Raw genomic sequence first — 13,186 nt, 5'->3', positions numbered from 1 at the left:
TTTTTCTTCCAGCACTTTCTTCAGTCCAAATCAGCCTTCTTGTGTGTGCTCAGCAGGGGTACCAGATCTGAAATGACAAATCCACACAAAGCTGTCATCAAAGCTATGCTTAGGATCCTTATCTATGGAAATGAAATCATGGACAGATATTAACAATATTGCACACTACATATATGTATTACATGAACAAGTAAGAGTTATATGATATTACCTTAACATGTGCTGTCATATTTATCCCATCAGCTTTGGACTCAGTAGACCAAACAATGATAAAGCATTCTATCCTAATAATATGCTATTAACCACTGGTGTGTGTGTGTGTGTGTGTTGCACTGTGTAGGCATGATAAATGTATGTGAAGACAGCTTGATGTCGAAAGGATTCATTATTTCTACATGAATAATCTCTTTTGGTATTTTTAGATTAAAATCTGTAATGACACCTGTAGCTCACAATTTACTAAGTGAAATAAAATAAATTATGTATCAACCCCAAGCCCCCTTTGACATCTCCTCAGAATGATGTTGGTGATAGAAATCTACACTTCAGTTAAGACTTATAATAGACTAGTCTCATGACAAAAACCTTAGACAATGTGGGAAGTACACTATCATTAAACTGAAGACACAAATTAACCTCCAATGCTATTCACCACTAAGAAATGTTCCTGTGAGATATTAAGTCGTAACTGAGCATATTATAAATGATATAATTTATGTGCAATTCACCTACAACACCAACAAGACATAAGAGAAGATGTTATTTTAAGTCAGTGTTTGATTTGGATTAAAGGGCTTGTTGGTCAATAGTGCAGTAGACTGAGCATGCCGTACAAATCTGGTGTTTCTTAAAAGTTTGTACTCCTTTCACTGTCTTCACAGTCTCCTTTGATCGAGTGTTGCACTCAATTTCAATGAAAGGAATGACTTTTCAGTGTGTATTCCAGATTCCTTCCTTGAACGACGAGAGAATGCAGACTAAACAGACCTTTGTGTTTGCTTGTCTTCTCTCTTGTCCCGCCATTGAATGTCAGTGTCACTGAAGGGTTACAGATGTACACGTAGACATACATCCACTTTCAAATGGTTTAGAGGGCTGAACACTTTACAGTTCATTTTGAAATTTTAGTATGTGGCAGAAACCTTGGCCTGATTGATAAATGGGTTGCTGTGTGTTTTCTGGGGCATTTCTCTTTTGGTCAATATCAATAAGCTCTCCATCTTTTTGGTCCTTAAAAAAAGGTTGCAAAGCATTTTGAGTAATGTCCTCTCCTTTTTTGTTTCTCAAGCATCCACCCCCTCACACCCATTCTCTCTTTCTCTGGTGTTCTCTCTTCCTGGGTTTCCAGAACCCCTGGTACGCAGAGACCATTGTATACTGTTTATGATTACCCAGAATTACAGGTTAATGCACTTCATTGGAACCCCATTTTTGGATTGCAGGCTTCATTTACAGACTTTTGGGCCTTGGGACAATTTACTGACATTTTAAGAAGGCCAGGCCAAGCCTTGAAAGCTTATGTTTATGTGGGACTTAAGCGAGGGACAGTGGGAGAGAGGAAGAATGGCATTGCCTGCTAATGATGGGTTGCAGCCCGAGGAGACAGGAGGCAGACAGGGCCAATGAGCACTCTGCTGGAGAAAAGGAAGAAGCACTGCAGTACAAGGCATTTACCAGAAGGGGAGCCTATTTACCATTTCACCAGACTGTTTAATACATTGATGTCCCTTTTGGTTTCATATATACAGTCTCACATCCAACACATACATTCATTTTCACTTGCTAAAAGGTTGTTGTTAAAGTAAACTATGAAAACTACTTGAAGAAAGCCAAACTATTCATTTAAGAGGAGTCACAACCCAGTTATATAAGGTCTATGTAAGTTCTTAATGTCTGTGTGTACTGGACAATTACATAACTATACCATACTGTGTGAACTTTGCAAGCTTGTGCAAATGAATTAATTTCTCAGTATTGACTGAAAGGATGTTTTCTTCTTCTATACCTGTACGCCTATATTTAGTCTGGGAAGTAGGCAGTAGGCATTGAATCTGTGAAAGCACACCGACTGCCCATTACCTACAAAATGTCACATGAAGTATTAGATGCACATGCTATGGAAGATATTGGTTGTTTTCATCAATAAGTTCAATGCACAAATGAAACACAGAGTAGCATGGGACAATTCAATTATTTAGGGACGTAAACATGACCACTGTGCTGAGGCCTTGCAACCCACTTATCCGAGGATCGCAAGGAAGTAGTTTAACCCACATTATGGCTGTCTTTTTCTCTGTTATTTTCAGAACGTCAGTGTGGGTGAATAGCTGTACACGTCTTGTAAAAAACATCTACAAACTAAATCTCCATAAAGATGAGGGGGTACAAAAAGGAGCAATGAACATTTTTTGTGTGTCCTTTTTTCCTCAATTCAAATACAATCAAGCCATGTTTAAAAAAATACATTATTACTGTATGGCACACTTTCTACTACACCCTAATTTCTCCCAGGTTCTTATGCACGTCATCGCATAATAAAACATCGCTGAAATGGCACTGTATTCCCATTTGACTTTCACATTGCCACGAGCGCACTCAGTAAAACGGAGTAGCAGTGGGGAAACAGTGTGTGCTGCAACATGCCCATGCTCTCCAGAGAGATCCCCCCCCCCACACACACACACTTCCTTCTTCCCTATTCTCTGACACACAAAAGTAGGACTCGCTGCGTATTGTGTCCCACGTGTCCTCCTTGAAAAACAAGCAGAATTTGTAAACATGTCTCTCATGTGTTTTATAAAGGAGCCATTTTTTACGTTAATTGCACATCCGCACACTGGTGCTTTATTAAGTGCAGCAGGCAGATGGTGGATGTGACTCTATAGACCACTGCCTAATACTGCTTGGCTTTTAACAGTTCAGTTGCATGAGCCTCTGGAGTACATTGTAGTGTACAAAATAAGCAACAAATTAATTTTAGGCCATACTAAAAGGATGTTGTTCCTTTGTCAGTGTCTGTGGGTGACTACCTGTGAGAAATATGATTGCAGTACTGGAAATATAACAATGACAGAATTCTTGGACACATGCACGAAGACTCACACAAGCACAAAAGTACACATCACTTTAGAATTGGTGTCAAAGAAAGGTGGTCAATTCTCATCCTGGTGAAAGCTGTCAGGACATTTTGCCCCTGGGAGGCTCCAGTATAACGCTAGGACTCGGTTAAACCTGAATTAGTGTGGGCCCTCTTCTCGTTTGGACTGGCATTTGTTATTAATTAGAGTCCAGTTTCAAGCAGCCATCTAATCCAGAATGTTTGAACATCCATTACATGATAAGGTGATATCATGGGAATTAAGGTTTATTTCATTTGCTTTCAATATTCTAGGCCTAGGGAACTCCCCTTTTGAGAGGCTGCTGAACTGCCCATGATGTGACAGGGCAACGACAGCAGAAAGTGAACTTCCCTATAAATATTTTATCCTATAAATAATTCTCTTTGTTTCGACTCCCTGCTTAAGGCTGATACTACCTGCGCTGTAGGACTCCATCTTACATTCTGAGTATATCATGTAGCACTAAGCAGAACTTAGATTTTTGTTTATTTTGTTGTTCACTAGATTGCAGGAGCTTCACCAAGGGACAAAGTTTGACCAATGTTGAATGGTGTTTGAATGTTTTCTTGGCTTGTCTTGGGGTCCAGAGGGGGCCCATTTTCCCTCTGTGGTTGATGGTGCTAATGAGGCCGCTTGTGAAGATTAAGACCGCCAATTTATAGTGCTGTGATGCAGTGAGTTTGTTCTAATTAAGCAAACCGTAGCTGGAGCATACGTTGCTTTTTGCCTCAAGGGAATGTCAACCAAGTTAATGTCACTTGTTTATCAGTAGCAACCACGAGACTTGCTGAATGACAAATGTTTTTTTTTTTTTACTGACAGTGTGACACCATACTAACACTGACATCATACAAATAATTTAAATCAAATGGTTCGTGCACTATATTTACACAAGTAATACAGATACAAGTAACAAACTTGGAAATTACAACTTAATGGCGAATGAAGTGTGTGTGAGATTCCACAAACGCTAGTTTGATCTGATCACCTTTCAATTGAACCTGAGAGAGATTTCTTTCCTAGATGTTTTGTCATATCATAGTCTACAGAGGATTAAGTCAGAAAATGGCCCGTGAAGTGTATTAAGAAAGACACCAAAGCACATGAAGAGGAATTACTGGCCATTGTACAGATTGTATCTCGCCTATCAGTGCTCTAATCAAACAGCTCTCTGCTGAGATGAGCAAGTGTATTAGATTAGGTAGCTCTAGAACTGACAATTCCAATCATGTCTAGTATCTTTTTGAGTTGACTGTCATTATTACCAGATTTTGATTCTAAAGATAATAAACACTGATGGGAGGAGTGTGGTCGACACTCTTCAGAAAATTAAACAACTTAGAAAGTAAACTCAGAGATTATTCATCTGGTAGTTCCTAGCTACCACAGAATATACCATACAGTAGTGTACTGTAGATGCACATACTTTGACAGCTCAGGGTCACTCATAGAGTTATATGAATTCTGACAATCATCCTAAGGGAGGGGTAATTAACCTGTAGAGGCAATTAAAATGAACTGGACCCTGGCCTATACTACACCAAATATTCGAAATCATGGGTAGTGTACCACCAAGTGAAGTCAAGGTGAATAAACTATGTTAAAGGAGAGTGTCAGTGATAATCACTCCCAACTCCATGACTGAGGCTAGTTCTCTAAGGAAATGTTAATGTACTAATCTATTTATCATGCACACATTGTCTCTGGCATTTTCGCTGTATAAAGGTTAATGTGACCTGCAGTCTTGCACTGGGGTCTGTCCTTGGCGTTTAAATCTATGGGCAACTCCGAGAATTTCAAGGAAGCTGCAGCAACTGTTCACAATGCCATCCTGACAGGTGTGTCGCTGCGGACCTTTCTAAGCCTATGTTTCCTGGGTTCAAACATCTTCTAAAACGTACAACACAGATTAGTTTGGCCAGTTGCCATACTTTTTATAGCATGTGAAACAAAACAGGCAACACTTTATGAACTGGTTTATTTTATGTGTGTACATGTTTGGTGGCCACCCAGTCTTACTAGCATTTACATATCAATCACATGCAAATGTATTGCGGCCATCTTTATCTCAAGTGGATGATGCGGTCAATCAAGCTCAAACTCTCACTTCTTTCTGTTTCCAGCTATGTCAGTCTTCCAGCTCGGTGCCTGTGCTAATAAAAGAGTTATTGCCATTGGCATGACTGTCCCCTGCCTGTTGTTAGGGCTGCGATTAACAGATTCATTGTATAGTCACGCTCTGATGCTCTTTTCCAAGCCGTCTGTTTTACTCACAGACGTGGTCCATACTGATACAGACCACCAGCTCTATCAGCACATGCAAAGGCCTTAAACACAAATTATTCCAAGAGGACTCTATGCCGAAATAAACAGCAACATAATATAACTGCATCAGTGATACCAATATTAATTTCAAAACCTTGAAACAGATATGGTCATTGCAACTTTTTAAAAACATCTTGACAAAACAAAGACATCCCAGCATTACGGGTTGTTAAATAGGAAATCTATAAAAGTTGAACCTGTTGAAGGAAATACTCACTGTTGAAAGGTCGAGCAATAAACTGATTGTGAATAACATGTCGGAATGAGCGGAAACTATTTTGAGACTGAAATGTGTTTGTACTTACTGGTAAAGCATTGGTTTTATCAGCAGTTATTTGAACCATGTGCCTATGGTTTCAAAATGCCTTGTTACTTAATCAAGATACAGCAAACACAAATATCTTGTTTACATTATTGCAATGTTGCAACCAACAAACTGTTGTGTAATGACATGATGTTTTGTGGCATAGGGTGTCAATGAAAAGGATTCAAATGTTGATCATGTTTTGTTGAGTCAGAGTTTGGAACCCCAACCCACCCCAACCCCATTCCATACCTTTCACTCATCTTCTTCCAAAGTCACTAAACTTAGTACAACATGTCCAATAGGGAACAAAACCACTCCCAAAGATTTATGATCAAATGGAATAGCACATTTGCAAAAATTCTTCTGTGCCTGGAGGTTTATTAGCACGTTCTATACCACCTAGTGAGTTATCTACCGTGCCTTGGGTCCTGCCATCAAATATTGACATCTGGTAGATTGTTTACTTAAAGATGTGAGCTCTGGCGGTGCCCACTGAGCTGTGGAAATAGGATGTGTCAAAAAGGTGTGATGTTCATACTTCTACTTCTCTACTCATCTCATGAACCCAACACAACATTCTGTACTATTGCAAAGAAACAAACATGCATTGTACACAAATATACAAACACACAAACAAAACAACACACCACATAGGCCCTATACGTTTGCTGTTTCATTTTGGACTTACTGAAGCCCTTCTCGTGTTTTAGGCGGCTTTTCTGGCTAGCACAAATCCAATTTCTGTCGTCTAATCTGCATTTTTCTCATCCTCTCGCTAAACACTTCCCTACATTTGTTAGACCAAGTTGGAAAATGAAGCAGGCAGAGGGCACAGCTGCAACTGTTTAACCTTCCTTGCAGGTCCAATTGTTATTTATGCTTAGAGTTTTGTGTTTGCAAAGGCAGATAAGTCTGAGAGTATGCAATATGTGGCAATTTGCATAGTTTAATTTGCATAGTTTTACATTTCACCCCCGGAAAAGAAATGTATCCATCCTTTATTAATGGGAATTCTAGTTTTGAATGAGCCACACCACAGTCGACAAATTTAGAAGTCTTTACATGAGAATCGATGGGGAAATGTACTTTGTTATCATTGTTTTGAAAGCTTATAATAAGACACAATAATAACGATGCATTCTAAGACCAGAGTTCATTCTAAGTCTTTATTGCAATGTCTGTCACGAATAGTAATGAGCTGATGTTTTTTTGCAAGAGGAGGGAATACATTTAAGGAATTGCCATGGTAACCAACCGGCTGCGACAGGCGGGTGGCGTGAGGGGTCAGTGGGAACTGTTCACTCACTGAGGAGTTGTGACACTGTGGAGAGGTGGCCAGCACCTTGTCGGACAGACATGGCTCAGGTACAGGACTACACTGACTGGGGCTGCTGCCAGCTTAGAGCAAAGTATGCACTGTGGGATAAATCCAATTGTTGAGAATTGTCTCGGCAGAGCAGGTTGAGCTGGAGGCCACAGCTTTTGCTGATGATTTATTACCAAAGCCCTGCCACATTTGCCAATAGGAAAACACTCCAGCGGAGAATCATGGGAATAACTATAGAGTGAGATAGATTAGATGTGGAGATTGGAAAATATATCCACATCCATGTGTGTGTGTGCGTATGTGCGTGCGTACGTGCGTGTGTGTGTGTGTGTAAGTGTATGCATGTGTGTGTGTGTGTTTGGTTGTATGTGGTAAAGGGGGTAAGTGGATATGGGCGGTACTGTAGCTGTCCCACGTGACAGAGTTTGCGTTTAATACAAGACTGGTGTTGGTCTGTTGTATGGTATCTGTGATGAATTACAAAGTGTGTCTCTTTAAGTCATGGCTCATGAGTGAATTTAACCTAAATAAACTCTTTAGCAACAAGCCACCCACACTGTTTTCCAAGTCTCCACAGTCTCACTCTCCTGCTGGAGGGTGTACTAGGTTCTAGGAAGCCTCATCCTGAGTGGATAAGTAGAAATGCAGCACTATTTTCTCCAGAGATCTAAGAAAGAGATTAAAAGGTCATTCAGTGTCAGTTGCTTCACCATACCAGGAGGAGTGCAATTCCTGTGTCATCCAATGCGGCTTTTTCTGATATCCTGTGTTTTATAGGCACCCCAAAGATTGGTTAGCCTGGACTAACCTGGCTGTCAGACACGATAAATCCCAGCTGCATGTACACATCCAGTGTGTGTGTGTATGTGTGTATGTGTGAGTGTGTGTTTGACTGGGTATCTATGTAGGTCTGCACTTGGGCTGATACCGTGGATGTCCATTGATTAGATGAACAAGTGAAGCATTCTATTTTGTGAGTATCTCTTTTTTTATGTTGAACAATTGCTGTGGTATTACCATCACTTTGATAACTGTGCCTTTTCTCACAGGCAATGGCCGTCATAATACCAAATTATAAAAACAGAATGGCGGCTAGTTTGCAGCACAAGCAGTCACGAAGACTTGGCTATGCTATTTCTTTTTTATTGTCAATTCACACAGCATTAAATGGGATTAGTGAGATTACAGTAATTCAGAATGATTTCAACAGAAGTGTTTCTTTCGCAACTTTTTAAACCTAACTTATTAAGTACAAAAGCTGATTGTATGACTGCACAAGCTAAACTAGAATTCTGAGTGATTCTCTTTAGTGAGACTGATCGCTTAATTTGTTAGCAGCAGTGAACATCCTGTGATGCTGCATCTGAACTTTGCTTAATCATAATTTAGTGAGTACTCAGTCATGCTCAGGATTGCTTTTCTATTGTTATTCATTTCACTTTTCTATAAAAGAGAGTGACTGGACAGTCTGCTTTAACCTCTTTCCACAGAGGTTGGCATATCAGAGAAAAGCAGCCAAAGGGCAGGTAAAAATTGTCCCTTTTCAAAGAGTGTCTATTTGGTGTCAGCTGAATTGTAGACCACAGTAGTCAGGCAAGGGTCACTTTTCAATTCCCATGTGTATTTCCCCACAGGTGGGATTTGTGTTGAGGTAAATGACGATTCAACTGCTGCTTGAATGTATTATTATCCTCTACATCATGACCTGTAACACATCAACATGTTTGGGTACAGAGAGACGGTAAACTCTAACATGTCCGCCACGTGACCTGGGGGTGTGCACTCTGCTCCTGAGTTAGAGCGGCAGGTCAATGGGAACATGAGATAACCTGGAAGTCCACTATTTTCACTGCTCCAGTATCTCATGTGTGGATCCCTTCTAGATTTCTATCAAAACAGCAGTTTAAACAGCAGTACCCATATGGAAATGTGACATTTGTTTTGTCTCCTACTACCTAATGAGCCTGTTAACATTCCGTTGTTCACCGTAATTGGCTTTTATGCTAACTGGATGGAAGCACATAGTTCCAAATAATGACACTCTTTATGGGGGACTGTCTAATGAATTTAAGTGACGTGTATTTGGCTCTGCATGGACTAAATAGAATACAAATTTAACATTTTGAATGTAGGCTGGTGCCTGATAAAAGTTCAGTACTGTTAAGTTCACATATGATTAGGAGTTCTTTCTTTCTTGATAAGAAACGAATAATCAGGATCATGAGGAGCAGGACTAAGAACGTAAATGTACCTGTCCTGTACTTGTACTAGATACAATTGACAAATTTGAAATGTGAAAAATAACTAAACAATTCATCTTCATTTTTCAATTTGACTATGGGTACATTCAAATAGAGTATGATATAATAGAAGAGAATAGTATAGAATAGAAAAATGTAGAAAAATATTTTATTATCCATTTGTCTTTTTGTTTAAGGCAGAATTTATGCAAAGGATTTAGAGCATAACGGAATTGGATTTCATATATTGGAGGGATTGTTGGAGCATAATAGGAACTTGCTTGTGCTTTCAGTAATCATTTGCGGAATGATAATGGAAACTTTTAAATGGTTCTAGCCTAAAAGAACAGTAAGGAAAAAAAAGCCAAAAATAGAAAAAAAGTATCATTCTCAGGCCTTATAACACCAAATATAGTTTAGTGCATCCCATTTAATGCATGAATAAGAAAGTCCACTGTTGTTCAACCATGATTCAACTCAACTTAAACAGCTTTCAAACAGTCTTCATTGAGTTAAATCAATATAATGGGCACGGTATTGTGTAAGCAAGTTTTCATGTTTTCATCTGCATGTTCTTATCAAAAGTTCAGTTTTATTTCTCTTGAATCAATGGAACTATCAGCAGGAGACTCCCCTTAACTAAACCATTTTCATCCAGATAGGTTAAGTTCCACCCTTTAACTTTGCATGATGCAGATCTTTCTGTGTGTAAAAAAAAATCAGATTTGAAGTCAGAAAGACACAAAAACTGTCAGTGTGTGTATCTGTTTAATGCTTTTCAAGTTACTTTTCTTTGGCATGGAGTCAGTGGAACTGGGTGACTGGAGGAAAATTGTTTTTGCATAGAATGCAGAGTCTGCGCCCGCTGGCAAAGTATCACTTACAGTGAACAACAGAACTGTCGTTTTTTACCAGCACTCACTACTTGTTTAGAGAAAGCAATACATTATAAAAAATATATTATAAAATGCTTTTGCTGCACAAGTACGTCACACACGTACGCCTCTTGAAACCCTTCATTCAAACAACAACCTCAGCAGACACTCTCAGGTGAGAAAAACAAGATCCATGGCCGTCTTTCTCCAGTGTCATTCTGGAATTGGAGGGAGGTCAAGGAGCTCTACTCCAATACTCATCTGCTAGGATTTCCCTCCATATGAGCACAAATCATGCACACTAGTCCCTTCATGACCTGCTCATGTGACCACAGCATGCACAGGAGTGCCGCAACACTACAATTAGCCACGGGGACATAGGTTTGTTTTGTGAGTGGGACATCTTTTTGAATAACTGAGGAAGACCCCTTTGCTTGTTTTCTGCATGGGATGTTTGGACTTCAGAAAATATGAAGTTTTCTTCTGTTTTCAACCAGTTGTTGGTAAAAACCAACATGTTCCAGGTCTTTGCATTAAACCGCCATTAGATATGGTGAGAGATTACAATGGAGCTAATGACAGTGTACGTCACATTTATTGTTCAGTATCAGATTTATTCTTAGCAAATTGTATATTTTCATTGCCAGGGGCATAAACAATATCAAACATTCAAGTCCATTTAAATTGCTTTTTGTTGAATTGGCATATTCAATAATTACCTCTGGATTTATTTTCCATTAAGGGAGTACATGATTGACCCAACTTCATTTAGTACCTTTCTATTGCAGACAGAAGCGTGTTCTTCAGATTGAGAAAAACATACTTTGCAAAGTAATGTCCAAAAGCCGCATGCTTGATCATTGCTATGTCAAAACAATCTTTGAATATCCCAGGGCTTTCAAATGTATGATGTTTCATGGCATTTCAGATCCCTAGAGAGTGCCTCTAACAAAGATTTTAAGTTTAATCAAGGACACAAAGTAATTCATCTTCCCCAGAGAACCTTTGGGTTTTCAGCATACAAAAAGTATAAGTCTAATCAGTAGGAATCCACAGCTTCCGCGTGTCAGTGGTTCCAGAATCATTTACTGCCTCATTAAACTCCCCCCACCAAGTGTCATTGTCTTCTCTGATCTCAAAACAACCCAAATTTAGATATATGTTCTGTTCTGTTTATTTCACACTCAGTAACTTCTGTTGTTCCTGGTGGAGCTCATTAGAGATGAATGGCTTTATTTCAGTTAATAAGCGTTGGATTTAGCATCTCAGTCTAGTCTGAGTGATCATAAAGGCCAGTGTGTAGAGGCTATAATAACCAGTTTAGTCAAATAGAGTACACTAGGTTGAGTTTATATTACCAAAAAGACTGTCCAAAAATGTATCAATAATGAATCATACATGAGTCAAATGACAAAGGCATAAATCTTATGAATGAGCCACCAGCATGATTTATGACATTCTAGAAGGTCCTTAAATGTAAAATTTGGCTTAAATAATCAAATCATTTTAAAGTAGTAGTACATTCACTACATTCCAGAGTGGGTTTAAAAACATGAATGTAAAGAATATAATGTCATTGTGTATGATTTGAAAGAGGTCAACAAGTTCAATGAGGTCAATGATGGTTTTCCAGTGTGTTGTGAAAGGCACATACAGTAGATGTTATGGGTTTGTTTATTAGACCGCAGAGTCTTTGTATAGATTTTATGACAAGTCCTGAAGGATTCTGGCCTTCAAGCAATTTATTTGTAACACAAGTTTGTGAATGGAACAATCACAGAGAGGTATCAAAGGTATGTTGTACTTCTTTTTTGTTATTGTTGTTTTTTTTCTCACTCACAAGGAAAAGGCTACAAACATTTCTAGAATCATCAGAAGACTGTTCATTTAACTATTATGTATTTCAGCCATTTAATACTTTTTAACCTAAATAATCAGTGGCCGGCTTTTTTTTTTGTCATTTGCTTAGTTGGCTATCTAGTGGGTAAATGCTGGTTGTGGTTGCACAATAAATTCTTCTTATGCTATATGACAGACACTCTTCAGTCAGCAAGGAACACAAACCCTACCCCCATGGAGTCAGAGGCCTGTGGCTCCTGTTTATAAGCCAAATGCCTTTTACTCCATTGTGTTGTCTTACTGTTCATTTAACTCATTCATTTTTTCTGCCACCAGCAGAAACCTTCACTCCAGAGGATGTTTTCAACCTACTGTATGTGCGCAATCACTGTATGTTATTTTCAACCAGTGCTACTTAAAGCTTGTAATCAATGCTACTCTAAAGCTATAGATTAGTCAGAACCCATTAGCGTAAGGTCCAGTGTGGCTTCATTTAATTTCAGTCCTGCATGAACTTCCAATGTCATCTCACTACCAATTACATTCTAAATTGCAATTTATCTCAGTTAATCACCTTAATTAATATTCAATGGAACACCGAAAAGACTCCCTCTTGATTTGTTCCAGTTTTAATTTAACATATCACGGCTTATAATCAGGCCAGAAGATATGCATCTTCTTAATCATGCTTGTCTACTTCAGGCACCTTCAAATTCTCCCCCAAATCTTTATTAGGGATTAGTTTTGAAGATAACATTGAAGATAACAAATTGGTTATTGTTTGGATGTGCTACACAGAACAGGTTATGGTTGCCAAATAACAGACCATTAGTTATTATGCCCATGTAATCACAGGTCCTTCATCAATATTTGCTGTGATGTCACTGATTGTAGTGTAGAGTGATCTTATGTCATTTTACTGGCCATGAAATGTTAACATATTGCGCCTATATCCTCTGTGAGTGGACATTTGGCCATTAAAATGAGTGCTAACCCATTGGTAATCAGTTTATTAAAGAATCTGTCAAGAGCTGAGGGTAAAACTGTCCAAGAAAAAAAAGACTGCAGCCTGGACTGACCTAGACTATGAGGGAAAAGCACCAGACAAGGAATTAATTTGCTTGCAACCATGGACACTAGGTTGGCATATCATC

This window comes from Hypomesus nipponensis, chromosome 15 (assembly GCF_054491055.1).
Source record: "Hypomesus nipponensis isolate SF chromosome 15, ASM5449105v1, whole genome shotgun sequence".
Classification (NCBI taxonomy): domain Eukaryota; kingdom Metazoa; phylum Chordata; class Actinopteri; order Osmeriformes; family Osmeridae; genus Hypomesus; species Hypomesus nipponensis.
Note: the sequence above shows the minus strand (reverse complement) of the source record.